General features: G+C 37.2%; 1 non-coding gene across 1 annotated transcript; it reads left to right on the plus strand.

The window, feature by feature from the left end:
- Nucleotides 1–7,450: 7,450 nt before the first annotated feature.
- LOC128578857 (U1 spliceosomal RNA) lies at nucleotides 7,451–7,614 on the plus strand. The gene has a single exon (XR_008377958.1). It is a non-coding gene; the product is annotated as a U1 spliceosomal RNA (small nuclear RNA).
- The last annotated feature ends 8,573 nt before the right edge of the window (nucleotides 7,615–16,187 follow it).

The raw sequence follows: 16,187 nt of genomic DNA on the forward strand, positions 1-16,187 counted from the left end.
AGAGCCTCTGCGTGTGGAAAGGGTCCCCTTACCCTTTTATTCAGGTCTGGGCTCCTCCAAGCCGGGTCTACTATGGAAATGTCCTTAGTTCTCTCCCTTCATCCTCACAATTTATCTTAGTGGGGTTGCTGAATGCCTTTATTTCTACTCCCTGTGATCTATCCTTCAATTTCAACTGTTCTGAGTTCATGTAAGTCCAGTTTTCCTCCTTCTGGAAGGGATTTTCTGATGAAAACTTCCTCTAGTCAGTTTGCTTCTAGTCTGCTTCTGATCTCCCTTTCTTTGCTTCCTTACCTTTATTGTTTCTTTCTCTCCCTCCCTTCCTTCTTGCTTCCTTCCTCCTATTCTCTCCTCATATATTTCTTTCTTTTCCTCCTTTCATTCCCCCTCACTTCCTCCCATTCTTCCTTCAATCTTTTCATCCTTTCTTCTTTTCATTCAATTATAGCAAAATTTGGAATGCTTAGGCACTATCTCAGAGAGTGAAGATACAAAGACAATGAGGCCAGTGTTTGCCCTAATGGAGCTTCTAATATTCTCAGACAGTCTAACATCTGAAGCTTGGCTTTTCATTAGTGTTCTGGAATCTATCTCTTTCATTATCCCAGAGGCTTTACTCTAGTAGTTATTCTTTTTCTTCAACATCTCCAAATTCTCTCAATATATAAACCCATTGGTCTTGAAGTATGCTAATCTTCCATTTTTTTTTTTTTTTTTTGTTAAATCATAGCTGTGTACATTAATGCAATCATGGGGTACAATGTGCTGGTTTTATATACAATTTCAAATATTTTCATCAAACTGGTTAACATAACCTTCACCATATTTTCTTAGTTATTGTGTTAAGACACATATTCTACACTTAGTAAATTTAACATGTACTCTTGTAAAATGCACCATAGGTGTGGTCCCACCAATTACCTTCCCTCCACCTATTCTCTCCCCTCCCCTCCTTGTCCCTTTTCCCCTTCTTCTTGGGCTATAATTTGATGATAGCTTTATGAAAGCTATAACGTTGGTTTCATACTAGGGATGAGTACATTGGACACTTTTTCTTCCATTCTTGAGATACTTTGCCAAGAAGAATATGTTATAGTCTTCCATTTTAAAAGTTTCTCTATCCTATTAGCTCTCTCCTAGAGAGGTATTACCCGTTTTTTTTTTCTTCACAGCTAAACTTCATGAAGGAGTTGACTACAATCTCTATTTTCTCACCTCTTATTCACTTTTTAACCCACTCTTGATTGGTGTCACCCCACACCATTCCATTGAAACTACCCTTGTTAATATGAAAAATGACTTTTTTCTCAGATTAGGAAATGAACTTCATCCATCTTATTCAAGTGTTTTTTTTTTTTTTTCAGTACCTAGAACAGTGGTACTGAAGTGGTACTGAACCTGATACAAAGTAGATACTGAATAAATATTTGTGGAATGCATGAGTGCTCTTTTTAGCCCTTATTTTGCCAAATTTTACAAGGTCTGAAGACTTGACCTTGCAACATTTTTTTTCATTTACTTCTGTGTCACTATGCTGTGTAGATTTTCCTCGTATCTCTCTGGTTTCTCCTTCCAATGTCTAATAATAGTGTCCCCTCTTTTGCTAGCATTTATAATGGACACCTTGGGCTCTGCCTTGTCAGTTCTTCTGTTCCGACCTCATACATGGCTATGACTTTTACATGATAATGTCTTTATAATCCATTCCACAAACTTAGACATTTCTCTTAAGTTATGAATCAATATATCTACCCCTTCTACTACACATCACCACCACTGAAAGTATTACAGTCACCTCAAACTCAACACATTCTAAATGTAACTCTTTCACTTCATCACCCACCTTTCAGAATAACTGTTTCTTCTCTAATGTCTGGTTTACTAAATTCAACCTCTATTCTCCGATTTTCTCAAGACAGAAACCTGGATATTCATTGCACTTAAAATTAAGTTCAAACTTGACAAACACTACCCCAGCCAGGAGACCATGGCCAACATCAACAATGATGAATAATATTGATGTTGTAAATGTATGTATATTTCCTATGATTTGTTGATAACAGTACTTTACATCTGTGGTCTTCCTCCTCCAAACCCATTACCCTGTCTAATTATGATAAAGACATTGAACGAATTCCAATAAAGAGACTACAAAATATCTTAGCAGCATTTCTTAAAACTTTCAAGGTCATCAAAACAAGTGTGAGAGAACTGTCACAGCCAAGAAGAATCTAAGGAAATAACTAAATATCTCTTGCTTATGGACCTAGAATATTGTCCTTACCCCCTTTTACCGAAAAAACTCACACTCATTTTTCAGGCCTAAGTTTGAATGTCACGTCTTTAGGGAAGTTTTTCCTTTCTCCACAAAGAGTAAGTTAAATCTCCTTATTCTTTGTTCCTATAGCATCATATGCTTTTTCTCAGAGAAGGTTCATTAATTCCTATAGAAATTTGCAAATTTGCATGCGCTCTGTCTCTCTCTCTCATATTCAAAAATGAAATATATATACATTTCATTGTAGGTAGATGCTGGAGATACATTTTCAAGTCATATGACTTGAAAATGTATCTCCAGCATCTACAATGGAACCTGGAAAACTGAACTGCAGGCCAAATCTGCTCACCATGTTTTTGGAAATAAAGTTTTATTGGAACACAAACATGCCTATTCATTTATGTATTGTCTAAGGCTACTTTCACACTTTAATAATAAAATCACATGCTGTAAACAAAGATGTATAGTCCCAAAATTCTAAAACATGTACTATGTACCTCTTTACAGAAAATACTCAGCCTTCCCTGGCCTATAATAGCACTTAACACATAGAAGACCCCCAGAAATATATGTCAATTAATTAGTGAAGTTACCTCAATGGAGAAAACAACACACATTTGTTGAGTATTATGATTATTTGTAATCAATTATGAGCTGTTTCAGGTAGAATTACTATTCCTTCAGCTAGAGTGGGATTTCTTCAACAGTAAGATTTTGACTTTTCTGTTTGTATTCCTCACAAAATGAAACAGATTCCACCTTAGCTCTGCTCCACTAACAGGACTGTTGTCATAGTGTCTTCTTCCACTCTTCTTGCTTTCTATAACAGCAGCCCATTCAACAGCAGTAAGGAGATGAGTAAGATTAAACACTTTTGCTATTTCTCCTCAAGAGAGAAAACCAAACAAATTTACACTGTGGAAAAGCTACTTAAGTGGAAATATCTGCCATCAAAATATATAGTGGATGCCTCAAAATACAGCACTCTCAATATGGAAACAAATTGACAGAAAATTGCTTGAAGAGAAAGGTAGCCTGGCATAGGAGAACATGATCTGAACTAGAAGAGAGAAAACCTAGGTCTGATGCCTATTTGACCACTAACTAGATGTTTGATGCCAGGCAGGTCATCTAAGCTTTCTGAGCTTCAGTTTTCCCACCTGTGAAATAAGGGATAGAACTTAATTTGTGATCCTTTCATGATAGCTATGTTGGTACTGAATAAACTTTCAAGGTCTACTTCTGAAAAGCCTAATTGCAGCTCAGGATAATGATAGGGCTCAACTCATGGAACCACAAACTCCCCTGTGCAGGCCATATATATCTCTAATTAATTAAAATAGGAACAAAAGTTAGTTATTGCTTAATAAATGCTGTCTATCAAAAAGACAAATGATCTCAAAAGAAAAGAGAAAAACTAAATCAAAAGGGTAGTGAGTAGAATTTTGGAAAATTATGGAACTAGGTTGTCTCAAAGGTCCCTTTTAGCCCTGAAACTCCACAGTTCTATGATCTCAGCTTATCCAATATCAGAGAGCTCAAAAAAACCAGACTTTCAAAGGGCAAAAAGAATCTAGACAGCAATTTGTGTAAGTAGAAAGAAAGAGAGCCTTTAAAGTCAGAAGCACCAGAATTTAAACCCCAGATTTGTCACTTCTCTGTGACCATGGTGAGGTCATTTAATCTTTATGAGCCTTACTTTCTTCAGTTGTAAAACAGAGTTAATAATTCCTACCCCATAGGATTGACATAAAGACTAAAAGAGGTAAAGCAACTGGCACATAGTGCACACTCAGACTTTTGGACAGTATCAGAACCACCCCATCTTCCTCTCCATTTCCTCTTTTCCCATGGGCCATCTCAAACTTAGCCCCTTTTGCAACCTGATGGAACATTAGCAAATTTTCTGTACAGAAGGCTCCCCTCTGTTCCATAGTCTACTTCTCTTTCCCTAGTATCTATAAAATAATTTTACTTGGCCAGTGGCAGATAGAACAAGAGAAGTTTGGGGCCCATTCAGCAGGCCAAACTCTTGGTCTCATTTCTGACAAGCTTTATCTATTTTCTTGTACCTCATCTTGACATTAGTGCAAGGATATAATGCCATGGGAAAGGGAAGAAGAGAAACTGAAGTTCTTTAGGATTCTTTGGTTCCAACTTCCGTATCTTAATGATTTAAGACAAGCAGTTCTTTGACTCATAGAACATTACTGCTAGGAGAACAGTGAAGATCACGTCTTTGAATTCAGCCTGCTTACCCCCAATGAGCACACAACCTAAGATTCCACAGAGATGGGAATGGACTCGTATAGGCCTCCTGACTCCTGGGTTAATGTCCTTTCCCATGGGCATTTGAAGGGTTTACTTATTTAAAATTTCAAAGACAGAGAGAGAGAGAGAGAGAGAGAGAGATTGAGATTGAAGCTTTTGTGACTGTTCCAGGAAAATGTATCACACATGCAGCTACTCAGGACTTCATATTTATCTATCTGAGATATAGGTGTCTGTTCCAGCAAGGAATGGTGCTAATATATTTAAAAGCGGTGAGGATGCATTACCATTCTCTCTGGAACAATTTATTGACAACACCAATTTTATTACACAAGAAATTATGTAAAGTTCAACAAGACCTTATTCCATGGAGCTACGAGCATCTGAGAGTACTAACAATACTTAGTATTTCTTCCTAGACACTTGATGGTCAGTTACAAATGACTAGATTTTTATTTCCTTTCTTTCATTTAGCCACTCCTCTCCTTTTTCTTTTCTTTTCATTTGCATTTTTCTTTTTTAATATTTTTTCCTTTTATTAAGTCATACATACATAGATCATGAATACATTTATGCCTTTATGGGATTCAATGTGTTTATTTTTTTGTACAAATTGGAGTGCTTATATCCAACTAATTAGCAAGCTTTCAACTCATTTACTTAATCAATATGTTAAGATATTTTGTTCTATACTTGATAAATTTGACTTGTACCCTTGCAATATCCTCCATAAGTGTGGTCCCACCACTTACCCTCCCTCTAGCAAACCACCTCCTCCCCTCCCATCCTTCTCCTTTTCTTTCTCTTATCCTGGGCTATAGTTGTGATTCATTATTCATATTAAAGTGTGAGTGATTATAAATTGGTTTTACAGTAGTACTGAATATGTTGGATATTTTTTTTTCCAATCCTGAGATACTTTACTAAGAAGAATATGTTCCAGCTCCATCCATGTAAGCATGAAAGAGGTAAAGTCTCCATCTTTTTTAAGGCTGCATAGTATTCCATGATATACATATACCAAAATTTATTAATCCATTCATGGGTCGATGGGCACTTAGTCTTCTTCCATGACTTGGCAATTATGAATTGAGCTGCGATGAACAATCTGGTGCAAATATCTTTTTTTACAAAGTGATTTTTGGTCTTTTGGATATACACCTAGTAGAGGAATTTCAGGATCAAACAGCAGGTTTACATTTAGATTCCTGAGTGTTCTCCAAACTTCTTTCCAAAAGGAACGTCCTGGCTTGCACTCCCACCAGCAGTGCAGAAGTGTTCCATTTTCTCCATATACATGCCAACACCTGTAGTTTTGGTATTTTGTTATGTGGGCTACTCTTACTAGAGTTTTCCTCAAGTTCTCATCCCCATTTTCTCTACTCTCTTCTTCTTTTTTTTTTTTTTTTTTTTGGTCTTCATATCTCTTATCTTTTCCTCTTCTCTCTCCTCCCTTTCTTTTTTATCCTCCTCACCTTCTGTACTTTTGCTTTCTCCCTTCTTACTTTTCCCTCATCTCCTCTCTGCTCTTCATTCTCTTCTGTCTTACTCCATTTTATCTCCAGTTGTTGTTTCTTCCTTATGCAATTCCTGGTAATGGAAAATTAAACATATATATATATATATATTAATTATGACCACTTTCCCTTTTCAAAGAGAGTTGAAACTCCAAACAGACGTATAGAAGTAGATTTTACATTGCACAAAAAGACTCACTTGAGAATCCTTCCCAGATGTGCCTTGCCAAACCCCAGTCAGTCCACTCCTACTACCAATCTCCTTGTCTACATGTCCTTTCTTTCTCTCTTTCTTCTTGGCTACTGATATAACCAAATGCTGTAATCAGGAGCTAGATGTCTGTGAGTTCTGTACAAATTTAATATTCAAGTCCCTTCCCCAAAGTAACTTACAGGCCATGACAGTTAACACTTGATATAAACAGATGAAAGAATATAAAATGTTGAAACATCAAATCAAGAGATTACCAAGTCTATAGTTTGCATGTTATGTTGCTAGAAACTAGGACCCTAAGAGGAAAAGTATCCTGCATCTAGTCAGGGGCCATATCAGTAGGCTTCCTTGTGGACTTCGGATTATGCTTTAACTGCAAACGGTAGCCTTGTATTGGTCACTCCTCCCTTAGGAATGGGCTGGGGCTCGTTTGCCTCTGTGATACTAACATCTAGTATAGGATTATCTCTACTAACTAAATGAATGACAGACATCCAAGTCAGAACAGCATCTAACATTACGACTCCACAAAATTATTTTTGTTCAACTGTACAATGAGGTTAACAACAGTAACTCCTTCATAAGGTTAATGTGAAGATTAAATAAGATAACCTATGTAAAGCAGTCAGAACAGTGCCTGGAACACATACACAAAAAAAATTCTGGGTAATCTTTACCTGCTGTTGTTATTAACATATATAGTCCGAGAAATTGTAGCCCAACTTCAGTTTTTATGAGTAACTCAAAGATCATAGGGCATATGGGTAAGTGAATGCTACACTTGTCTTAACCCTGACCCTACTCAAAAGGAAGGTTTATGAACCTCAACAATATTAACATTTTGTTTGGACAATTCTTTGTAGGATGTTTAGCAGCATTCTTGTTCTCTACTCACTACATGTTAAAATTAATAGCACCCCTCTCAGTATAATATCCAAAAATCTCTCCATTATTGCCAAATGTTCACAGTGGGAGGGACAAAACTGCCTCCATTTAGAACCATTTACTTCAAAAGATGTCAAAGTACAATGCAATGTGCTAGACATTTGAACTTATAAGAGGCTCAGGTGAGCTTATGTCTTCAATTGGGTGCCATTTCTTCAATGTAATTAGGAGCATGGTATCAGGAAGTCTACATATTTAATCTTAGTTGAAATTTCTTTATTTTTTATACTTACCTGGCAGGAGATATACTATGATCATGAAGGTGGTTTTCCCAGGATGAGGCTTATCCATTACACTCAGGATGTGCTGACCCCTGCAATTTCCCCAAATGTGGGAAAGTAGACTGCATAATTTGTGGTAGTGGGGGACTGCGTTCATGTTTTCCCCTAAAATACAAAAAAAAAGAATTTTATTTGTTTTTTAATTATTTTTTATTAATGATAACTGTATACACTTATGGGTACAGTGTGATGATTTGATATATAATGTGGAATGCTTAAATAATCAAATTGATTGACATAACCATCACCTCACATATTTTTTGTGGTAAGACATTTATAATATACTCTTAGTTGTTTTGAAATGTGCCCTTGTATTGTGCGCATTAGGTGAGATCCCACCAAATACTCTCTCTCCACTCTCACCCACACGCCATCCCCTCCCCCTCCTCTCCCCTCCTTCTTTCTGGACTATAGTTGTGTTTTATCATTTGTATTAATGTGTAAGTGATTATATATTGGTTACATAATAGTATTGAGTACATTGGATACTTTTTTTTCATTATTGAGATACTTTACTAAGAAGAATATGTTCCTGCTCCATCCAGGTAATCATAAAAAGATGTAAAGTCTCCATCTTTTTATGGCAGCATAGTATTCCATGATATATATATATATATCATAATTTGTTAATCCATTCATGAGTTGATGGGCATTTTGGCTACATCCACCACTTGGCAATTATGAATTGGGTTGTAATTAACATTCTGGTGCAACTTTCTTTGTTGTAAAATAGTTTTTGTTCATCTTCGTAGATACTTAGTAATGGAATTGCAGGATCAAATTGTAGGTCAACTTTTAGTTCCTTGAGAATACTCCGTACATCTTTCAAAAAGGCTGTAGTAGTTTGCAATACTACCAGCAGTGTAGATGTGTTCCCTTCTTTAACCATCCATGCCAGCATCTGCAGTTTTGACATTTTGTGATGTGGGCTAATCATACCAGAGTTAGGTGACATCTTAAAGTGGTTTTGATTTGCATTTCTGTGATTATTAAAAGTTATGAGCATTTCATGGCGGTGCCTGTGGCTCAAAGGAGTAGGGTGCCGGCCCCATATGCTGGAGATGGTGGGTTCAAACACAGTCCAGGCCAAAAACTGAAAAAAAAAAAAGTGATGAACATTTCTTCGTGGGTTGTTGTCTTCTTCAGAGAAGTTTCTGTTCAAGTCTCTGGCCCACAAAGAAATTGGGTTGTTTGCATTTATCTTATTGATGAATTTGAGTTCTCCACAGATTCTAGTTATCAGGCCTTCATTGGAATCATAACCTGCAAAAATATTCTCCCATTCTGAAGGATGTCTGTTTGCTTTTCTTGCAGTGCCCTTAGCTGTGCAGAAGCTTTTTAACTTGATCAAATCCCAGTAATATATTTTTGGTATTGCTTCAGTTGCCAGGATGGATGTCCCCTCCTCATAAAGTATTTTCCCAGGCCAATATCTTCAAGTGTTTTCTCTGTACTATTTTCTAGTATTTTTATAGTTTTATGTATTACATTGAAATATTTTGTTCAGTGAAAATCAATTTTTGTTGGTGGTGAAAGGTGAGGGTCCGGTTTTAGTCTTCTACAGGTCACTAGCCAGTTCTCCCAGCACCATTTGTTAAACAGATAATTGTTTCCCCAATATATGCTTTTGTTAGGCTTATAAAAGATCAAATTACTACATGTGGCTGGGTTCATCTCTATATTCTCTATTCTGTTACCTATGTCTACATTTCTATTTTTGTGCTAGCACCATGCTCTTTTTTTGATCACTATAGATATGTACTATATAACTTGAAGTCTGATAACGTTATGCTTCCTGATTTGTTTTTATTTCTAAGTAATATATTGGCTATTTGCACTTTTTTCTGGTTCTGTATAAAACAAAATACTAATATTTCACATTCTTTAAAGTATGACATTAGTACTTTGATAGGGATTGCATTAAATCTGTATATTTCTTTGGGTAGTATGGACATTTTTACAATGTTGATTCTTCCCAGCAATGAGCATGGTATATTTTCCCAAATGCTAACATCTTCAGCTATTTCTTTTCTCAGGATTTAATAATTATCATAATAGAGATCTTCAACATCCTTTGTTATATAAATTCCCAGATATTTCATCTTTTTGGCACTTGCAGGGGTCCTGCCCCAGGGGAAGGGTCCTTTAAGACCTGTGGACATGGCAGCAATTGACTGGGGAGATGTAAAGTTAGAAATGGCAGGAGAAAAAGACATAAGATACACAGAATAGAATCTTCAAAGGTGGGAGTGCAGAGGACCACGGCTAGCTTGTGGGATTTACAACAATGGCCCCAAGTATTTTTTCCACTCAGGCTTTTTTTTTGTTTGCTTGTTTGAGACAGAGTCTCACTTTGTCACCCTCAGTAGAGTGACGTGGTGTTTTAGCTTACAGCGATCTCAATCTCTTGGGCTTGAGCAATTCTCTTGCCTCAGCCTTCCAAGTAGCTGAGACTACACATGCCTGCCACAACACCTGGCTATTTTTATTTTTTGGTTGTAGTTGTCATTGTTGTTTGGCAGGCCTGAGCTGAATTCAAACCTGCCAGCTCTTGTGTATGTGGCTAGTGCCATAGCCACTGAGCTACAGGCTCCAAGCCATCCACTCAGGTTTTATTGAAGGCTGTTTCCTCATTAGCCCAGAGGGTAAGCTGTGAAAGGAACAAAGACATCAACAGTTTCTCTAAGCAAGCATGTCTGCTTCTATTGTTTCTGTAATCATTAACTTTAAGGGTATAAGCAGCCTTAAGAAATTCAAAACCTGAGCCTTGGGTGGGAGCAACCTCCTGTCTGTCGTCACACACAGAGCTATCTAGGGGGTTATTAATCCCCACTAGTTCATGGTGGAGTAAAACACCACTTGCATCAATCTCCTCTGAAGAGTTGGTGGAATAGAGGAATTTTCCTCTGATCTTCACCACAGAGGGTGTTCCTCTGTCATAAGGGATATGAACTCTCCTACCAATATTTCAGTGCTCAGGATGTTCACTTGATCTCTTCCCTGGCCAAATACAAATCTCCGCAATGGATATTTGCTCTGGCTGTTGACTGGGCAGAGGACGGCCTAGTTAATATTTATTTCCAGGCCTTGAACACAGCTTCCTCAGTGGCAATTGTTCATTCAGAGTGTTCAGAGACTCAGCAGGAAAGTTTGCAAGCTGTATCCCCTACAGGCCAGGCTTCCAGGAAACTGCTTTGATAAGAAATTTAGTGGCAGTTGGCTCACACCTGTAATCCTGCTCTCTGGGAGGCTGACGTAGGTGGATTACCCAGAGCTCACAGGTTTGAGACCACCCTGAGCAAGAGTGAAACCTCATCTCTAAAAATAGACAGGTGTTGTCATGGGCACCTGTACTCTCAGCTACTTGTGACACTGAAGCAAGAGAATCACTTGTGCTCAAGAGTTGGAGGTTGCGGTGAGCTATGACATCACAGCACTCTGAGGGTGACAAAGTGAGAATCTGTCTCAAAAAAAAAAAGAAGAGAGATTTGGTGGCAACTGGTTTAAAAGTAAACTAGCTGCCTTATATTTATTCCACCTTGGTTAGCTTTTTTTTTTTTTTTACCTTATTCTGGGGGTGTTTTCCCTTGCTAAGAGTGTGGTCTTCGGTCCCCAACTCCCTGCAGGCACTACAATATAAGGAATAGATATATGGAATACATTTTCAGCTTGAATACTGTCGGTATATATAAATGATTTGTAAGTATTGATTTTGTATCCTGAGACACTGCTATATTCCTTGATCACTTCTAAGAACTTTATAGTTGTGTCCCGAGGTTTCTCCAGGTATAGAATCATGTCATCCACAAACAGTGAGAATTTGACCTCCTCTGACCCCACTTGAATACACTTGAGCCCCTTCTCTTGCCTGATAATGATGGCTAGGACTTCCATTTCTATGTTGTATAGCAGTGGAGATAATGGGCATCTTTGTCTATTTCCAGATCTGAGTGGAAACATTTTCAATTTTACTCCATTCAATATGATATTGGCTGTGTATTTGGTGTACATGGCCTCTATCAGTTTAAGAAATGTCCCATCTAAGCCTATTTTCTCAAGTGTTCTGATCATAAAAGGATGCTAGATATTATCAAAAGCTTTTTTTCTGCATCAATTGAGAGAATCATATGACCTTTGTTTTTTACTTTATTCATGTGATGTATTATATTTATAGATTTATGTATGTTGAACCAAGCTTGTAACCCTGGGATAGAACCAACTGGATCATGGTGTATAATTTGTTTTGATGTGTTGTTGAATTCTGTTTGCTAGGATTGTATTGAATATTTTTGCATTGATATTCATTAATGATATTGGTCTATAGTTTTCTTTCTTTATTGGGTCCTTCCTTGGTCTTGGGATTAAGGAGATATTTTCTTCATGGAATTGTTGGGGAGGATTCCTTATTTTTGTGTGTTTTGGAAAAGGTTATGTAATATAGGTAAAACTAGTTCCACATTGGAAGTTTGGTAGAATTCTGATGTGAAGCTATCTGGTCCTAGATTTTTGTTTGTTGGGAGATTTTGTATAGTTGATGGTATTTCACTGCTTGATATAGGTCTATTAAAATTTCTAATTCTTTCTGGTTGAGTCTAGGAAGGGGGCGTGCTTCCAGGTATTGGTCCATTTCCTCCAGATTTTCATATTACTGAGAATAGAGTTTTTTGTAGTAATCATTGGGGACTTTTTAAAATTTCTGTGGTATCTGTTGTTATTTCTCCTTTATCATTTATGATTGGTGTTATTTGAGATTTTACTTTTCTGTTTCTGGTTAGGCTAGCAAAGGATTTATCAATTTTATTAATCTTTTTAAAGAACCTACTTTTTGTTTCTTTCATATTCTGAGTGATACTTTTGTTTCAATTTCATTTAATTCTACTCTAACTCCAGTTAATTCATTTCTTCTGCTGAGTTTAAGGTTGTATTGTTCTTCCTTTTCCAGTTGCTTGAAATGACCCATTAGATTGTTGGTGTTCTGTCTTTCTGTTTTTTTTTTGATGAAGACTTCCGATAGTATAAATTTCTCTCTTAGGACTGCCTTTGCAGTATCCCAGAGATTTTGATAAATTGTGTTTTCATTACCATTTTGTTTCAAAAGTTTGGTGATTTTCTTCTTAATCTCATCTTTGACCCAGCTTACATTCAGTCCAAAAACATTTAGTTTCCATGACTTTGTTTGAATATGAATATTTTTATTGATGTTGAGTTCAACTTTTATTCCGTGATGGTATGAGAAGATAGAAGGAATAATTTCTATTCTTTTAACTTTGTTTAGGTTACACTTGTGTCCTAAGATATGATCAATTATGGAGGATGATCCATGAGCTGATGAGAAAATTTATTCAGTTTTATTAGAATCAAATTTTCTGTAGATGTCTATTAAGTCCATTTTCTTTAGGGTCAAGTTTAGTCCATTATTTCTTTGTTTATTTTCATCTTTGAGGCTCTATCCAGAACCGAGAAAGGGGTGTTAAAATCTCTAACTACTATAGCGCAGGAAGATATCAAATTGTTCATATCCATTAGGGTTTGATTTACAAATTGGGGAGCATTCTGATAGGGTGCATAAATGTTAATTATTGAAATCTGTTCATGTTGGGTGTTTCACTTTACAAATTAGTATCTGCCTCTGCATTTTTTAAAAAATCTTTGTTGGTTTAAATCCTATTGTGTTTGCAAATATAATTTGAACCCCTGCTTTTTTCTTATTTCCATTTGTCTGTATTATCAATCACTTTAATTTGAGTCTTTTTTTTTTCCTTTGAGGTAAGATGAATCACTTGTAGGAACAGATACTTGACCTGAGCTTTTGTATCCTGTAAATCAACCTGTGACTCATTAGAGGACAATTTAAAACATTAACATTAATTGAGAGAACTGATAAGTATGGTAGTGTTTTGGCCATCATATTTTTCAAAGGTCTAATTTTTAATGTTTAATTATTTCCCCATTTTGCAGCAAAGATTTTGTTTGATAAAATCTGGATGAGTTTACTTTGATGGTACCATTGTGCTGGTAATTATGGAAAGGTCTGAGTATTTCCTGGAGAACTGGTTTAGTTATGGCAAATTTCATCAACATCTGTACATCACTAAATTATTTGATTTCTCTATAACAAATGAAACTCAGGTTAGCTAGATGCAGGATTCTTGGCTGAACATTTCTCTATTTTAGAAGATTGAAGGATAATGACCATGCTCTTCTGGCTTGAAAAGTTTCAGCTGAAAGATCTACAGTCATTCTAATATTTCTCCTTTGTAGGTAATACTTTTCTTGTGTCTGGCTTCCTACAGTATTTTCTCCTTCATACTAACTTTGGCAAAATTAATTACAATTTGTCTAGGAGATACTTTATTTGGATTGAGTCATGCTAGGGTACTGAAACTATCTACTATCTGAATTTCTGTATCTCTCACAATGCTTGGGAAATTCTCCTCCATAATATCTTGGTGCAGAGCATCTGTGCCTTTAGGACCATCCTCTTCTTCAGGAATTCTTATAAGTCAAGATGTTTGACATTTTGGAATATTACTACAAATCTCTCAGGGAATGTTCTGTTCTTTTTCTCCATTTCTCTGCCTCTTTGAACACGTAGGATAGTTCAAAAGCCTTGTCTTCAATTTCTGAGGTCCTTTCTTCTGCCTGCTCAATTCTGTTACTAAGGAATTTGACTGCATTATGAAGCTCCTCCAATAATTTTTTCACTTCCTTGACCTCTGTTATCTCCACATTCCCAGTGACTTTACCTTTGACTTCATCAATTTCTTGAGACAACTTTTGAATAACTCCTTGGATTTCTATTTCCATTTTTTCTCTATTCTATTCATCTTATTTCCCATCCATATTCTGAATTCTATTTCTGACAATTCAGCCATTTGTCTATGAATGGGCATCTTCTGTTGTATCTCCTTTGTCATTCCTTGGGGAGTTGATCTACTCTGATTATTCATGTTTCCAGAGTGCCCAATAAGTATTTTCCACAATTTGGCAATTAAAACTGGTAGGGTGAGATTGGATTGAGGGCTCCAGAAAGTGGAATTAACCAGCCCTTTACCAATGAACTGAGCTTTGTGATTATGGCTTTTCCCCTACAGCCCTATAAAGGTCTCTTTCAGAGCTGCAGCCAGAGACTCTGAGGATATGCTTGGTGAGATAGCACAAGCTGTCTCTGACTTTAAGTAAACCAGCCTCTACCCAATCCTAACAAGTCACAATATTAGGCTGAAATCTCAGCTGGGGAGAGACACAAGCAACTTCTACATCCAGCCCCTGATAAGAGAGAGCTCTGGGAGGAGAATCAGTCCTTTCCCGCTACAAAACAACTGCAGCTCAACCTCAAAGGGTCCCTGGGTGGACAGTCCAGCTGGAGAGTTCTAATCAGATTGTCCTAAGCAGTGCAATCACTGCTTACAGGGAAATTTCAAAGGGTACACAGTGGTCCGATAGTAGAAATTCATAGTCAGTTCTTTATCCCAAACCTGAGAGGATAGAGCCTGGATCTCTCTAGTGAGCCACTGAGTCAGAAAGGATCACCTGCCACACACTGTCATGGCACATATCTCTCTTTACACATCCTTCTCTTCCCACACCCCCCAGCTTCCACTCAAGTCACTCCATACTGCTGTCTAGTGCCCCCCCCAATGCCCAGGCCTCTTCATGGAATTGCCAACAATCCAGGGTCTGCAGGGGTCAGAGTTTCAAGCCACCAGGCAAGGGGGGAAGTGTGGACTAGAAATTTAGAATTGTGGGAAAAATGTTTGTTCAATTTTATGCTGGGCAGGATAATGCCTAGGCTCACTATTGGAACCTCCTGGAGACGAAGGCCTAGTGTTTAGCAGCTCCCTCCCATGGGGTAAAATGAGAGGTCTTTTGTTCCTTGCTCGCATGCAGAGGGCAGCCTCCCACACTTGACAATGGGCTTTGTACCTGGAATTTTTTTCTTGGATCCTCTTTGTTGGAGTCACAGCTTGCCTTAGGAGAGATGAATGCACTTGTCTATCTTCTTTCTTGGCCTAGCTCCCCACACTCAGCTTCACTGAGTCCACTTCTGTCCAATATCTCTGCCTCTGGGCAGCAAACTCCAGTAAAAGCCACCTCAGCCATATTCCTCCCTATCTTTGAATTGTTCTGGAATATCTTGCAAACTGGTCTGTGAGGGGCCTATGTGATGGAGGATCGAAAAGCCTCCTTAGATGAGAATTCTCCTTTCTCATTTTGAAGAAAGAAAGGGTGGATTTTAAGAGCTTGTGAAAATGCTATTTTGCAGAAAATGTAATTATTAAGAACTCAACTAATGCTGATTTAGAATATCTCTGACAAGGAAAAATTCAAATAAAGAAAGGCAGTTTACTCTCATTTGACATAGGCCATCTGGTAACTTTGGGATAATGAAGATTCCAGTAGTGTTTACAATAAGGGAAATTGCAGGACTAGGCAAGAACAGAGGTGGAGAAGAGAAAAAGAAGGGACAAATACAAGTATGATATGTGAAATTCCTGGAAATATTTAAAGGATAGGCTTCCAAACAAGTCTTTAATTAGTTATGTAGGATCAAGAACCAATGAAATTTACAATTTGTTCATGTGCTCATATTTGATACCACAAGTTGGTAAAGCCTAAATAAATCCTTGACTCTGCAGATATTGGTCAGTAAATATTTGTGGAATGAAGTGTTGATCATA

Source organism: Nycticebus coucang, chromosome X, assembly GCF_027406575.1.
Source record: "Nycticebus coucang isolate mNycCou1 chromosome X, mNycCou1.pri, whole genome shotgun sequence".
NCBI classification, from domain to species: Eukaryota; Metazoa; Chordata; class Mammalia; order Primates; family Lorisidae; genus Nycticebus; species Nycticebus coucang.